Source organism: Pteropus alecto, unplaced genomic scaffold (genome assembly GCF_000325575.1).
Source record: "Pteropus alecto unplaced genomic scaffold, ASM32557v1 scaffold7, whole genome shotgun sequence".
Taxonomy (NCBI): domain Eukaryota; kingdom Metazoa; phylum Chordata; class Mammalia; order Chiroptera; family Pteropodidae; genus Pteropus; species Pteropus alecto.
The window spans coordinates 64,802,192-64,805,606 of record NW_006494614.1 but is presented as its reverse complement, the minus strand read 5'-3'; the positions used below and the strand labels follow the sequence as shown (position 1 = coordinate 64,805,606).

General features: G+C 38.1%; 1 pseudogene; it reads right to left on the bottom strand.

The window, feature by feature from the left end:
* Positions 1-1,652: 1,652 nt before the first annotated feature.
* Positions 1,653-2,489, bottom strand: LOC102894553 (annotated as a pseudogene).
* Positions 2,490-3,415: the final 926 nt, after the last annotated feature.

The window sequence follows — 3,415 nt, the reverse complement described above, 5'->3', positions numbered from 1 at the left end:
CTCTATACCCTCCTATCCCTTATTCCCTCAGACACGTCCCATTTCACTTTGTCAAATGCTTTTTCTGCATTTCTGTATGATCATATGATTTTTATGCTTCATTTTGTTTATGTGGTATATCATGTTAATTGATTTACAGATATTAAACACACCTTTCATCCTGAGAATAAATCCTACTTGATCTTGGTATATGATCTTTTTAATGTAGGATGAATTTAGTTTGCTAATCTTTTTTAGGACTCTTGCATCTATGCTCATCAGGGATATTGGCCTATAATTTTTTTTGGTTTCGGTATTAGGGTAATGCTGGCCTTGTAAAATGAGTTTGGGAGCTTTCTCTCCCTTTTGATTTTTTAGAAGAGGTTAAGAAGGATAGGTATTAATTCTTCTTTGAATGTTTAGTAGAATTCTGAAGCCACCTGTGAAGCCATCTGGTCCAGGACTTTTGTTTGTTGGCAGTTTTTTGATTACTGATCCAATTTCATTACTAGTAATCAAGTCTGTTCAGAGTTTTCTTTTTCTTCCTGAGTCAGTCTTGGAAGATTGTATGTTTCTAGGAATTTATCCATTTCTTCCAGGTTGTCCAATTTGTTGGCATATAATTGTTTGTAGCATTTCCTTATAACCTTTGTATTTCTGTGGTGTTGGTTGTCACTTCTCTTCTTTCATTTCCGATTTTATTTATCCAGCCCTCTCTTTCTTCCTTGATGAGTCTGGCTAACTTTTTTCCAATTTGCTTATCTTTTCAAAGAACTAGCACTTGGTTCAATTAATCTTTTCTTTTTTTTTTTTTAGTTTCTATTCCATTTATTTCTGCTCTGATATTTATTGTTTTTTTCCCTCTACTTACTTTGGACTTTGTTTGTTCTTTTTCCAGTTACTTTAGATAAAAGATTAGATTGTTTATTTGAGATTTTTCTTATTTTTTGATGGATCCTGTGTTGCTATGAATTTCCCTCTTAGAAGCACTTTGGCTGTACCCATAGATTTTGGGTCATTATGTTTTCATTTTTCTTTGTCTCAAGGTATCTTTTGATTTCCTTCTTGACTCATTGTTAACTCATTCATTGTTTAGTAATATGTTGGTTAGCCTTCACATGTTTGTGTGTTTTTCAGTTTTCTTGTAATTGATTTCTAGTTTACTAGTCTTGTGATCGGAGAAGATGCTTTTTTAAAAAAATTATTATTTAAGATTTTTATTAACAGTTTCTTTCAGTTTGTTGACTTTTTTGAAAAAAGTCAAGTTGTAAACTTTTATTACAAATTAAAAATGAGGTTCTTAAAAATCTCAACTTGACCAGGTATGAAACAATTTTAACACCTTTAAAGATATTTTGAGAAAAACTGGGCCTTTTTTTTTGAAAAACTTGTTTGTCATTACCAAAATGAGACATCTTTAGATGAAATTAACAAAAACCTCATGCTGCATAGATAATGCAGATTGTTCTAGTTATCTGATCAACAGGCAACCAGCAAGCACTTAAGGTCTTCAGCTCCTATCTTTTGTTCGTTTCTTATTGCTGGAATTTCTTATTCATTTCTTCTTGTTCAGTGACTAAACCTGATGATGGTAGATATGTTAAGCCAGCATTTACTCAGCTCCGCCCTGGGTGTCTGCTTCAGTAATTGAGATAGTGGTGGTACCAACAACATTAAGGTGGCTGCTGACATTAGGTCTCATCTCCTTGATTTTTCTTATCTTCTTCATTGCCATCCTCTCTAAGCTGTCTTTGGGGAGGAGGGCCCCTGCACAATTGTGGTCTATAGCCCCAATACATACGCTGTCTCACTGGGACACCTTGTTCTCCTGCACCCTAGTTGTCAGCACCCTCCATCACTTCTCCCTGCACAAGAGGGTTAGAATATTGTGGCTGGCACTCATAGGGTCTCCGCATGTAGTAAGATGGGAACTGTCACCTGCTGTAGGGCCCACACTGTTGGGCCTGGCCTTTAGGAGCATGCTCTGATCCCTCATTCCCCCCGCCCCTCACTCTCATTATTCTGATAATTCTGCTGGTAATTGTATGGAGGATGCTGTAACATGGATAGTGTCTATAATGGTTATAGTTTGCTGCATATTTACTGCCTTACACTGGAACTCCACCAGGGCCTGTAACATTTGCTGCCTTCACACCCCTTTTTCCTTCAACAATATCAAACTCTTTAGTTTCTCCATTTCCTATACTGCGAAGGTACTTCCTGGGGTTATTCTTCTTTATGGCAGTCTGGTGTACAAATACATTTTCCTTGGTGTAGCTCCTTTTGATGAAACCATATCCATTTCTTACATTGAACCATTTTATTGTTCCCAGAACCTTCATTGCAATGATCTTGTTTCTGCCAACAGATGCTGCTGATGTGAGGCCTCTTGAGCTGCTACCGCCTGCACTGCTGCCCATGATACTGGGCTTGGTGTTGGCTGCACTGACGGCGGGGGGCAAGGGGTGGAGGTTAGCTGATGGCTGCTGGGTCTCTGCCTCACTGCTCATGGTTGTAGAGATGGTGAGTGGGCCTGGCTGCAGCAGCCGCAGCTCCTCCCAGGATGTGATGGTAACTAGGCTGGCGGCGGCGGTGGGGCTGCTCAGGGCTCTCTGGGGTCCCCTCTCTGCTCCTGCTGTTGATCCAGCTTGAGAAGATGCTTGATATAATTTCAATCTTCTTAAATTTATTGAGACTTGTTTTGTGGCCTAACAAATGGTCTGTCCTGGAAAATGTTCCATATGCACTTGAAAAGAATGTGTATTCTGCTGCTTTTGGGACAAATGTCCTAAAAGATATCTATTAAGTCCATCTGGTCTTAAATGTGTCATTTAAAGCCATTGTTTCCATGTTGATATTCTGTCTGGTTGATCTAACCACTGATGTCAATGGGGTGTTAAAGTCCCCTACTATTATTGTATTACTGTCAGTCACTTTATGTCTGTCAATATTTGCTTTATATATTTAGGTATGCCTATGTTGGGTGTGTAGATGTTTAAAAGAATTATATCCTGTTGTTGGATTGATCCCTTTATCATATGTAATGCCATTTTTCACCTCTTGTTATAGCCTGTGATTTTTTAAATTAAATTTATTGAGGTGGCACAGGTTTCAAGTGTACAATTTAATAATACATAATCTGTATATTGCATTGTGTGTTCGTTCACCCCCCAAAGTCAAATCTCCTTCCATCACCATACATTTGACCCCCTTTAACCTTATCTAAATCCCCCCTCCCCAGTTTTCCTCTGGTTACCACTAAACTTGTCTGTGTCTATGAGTTTTTGTTTGTTTATCTTGTTCATTTATTGCTTTCAAAAGGTTTTCTATCCCACATCTGAGTAAAATCATGTGGTTCTAAATTTTCTGTCTGACTGATTTTGTTTACAATCGGATAATCTCAAGATCCATCCATGTTCTTGCAAATGGCAGTATT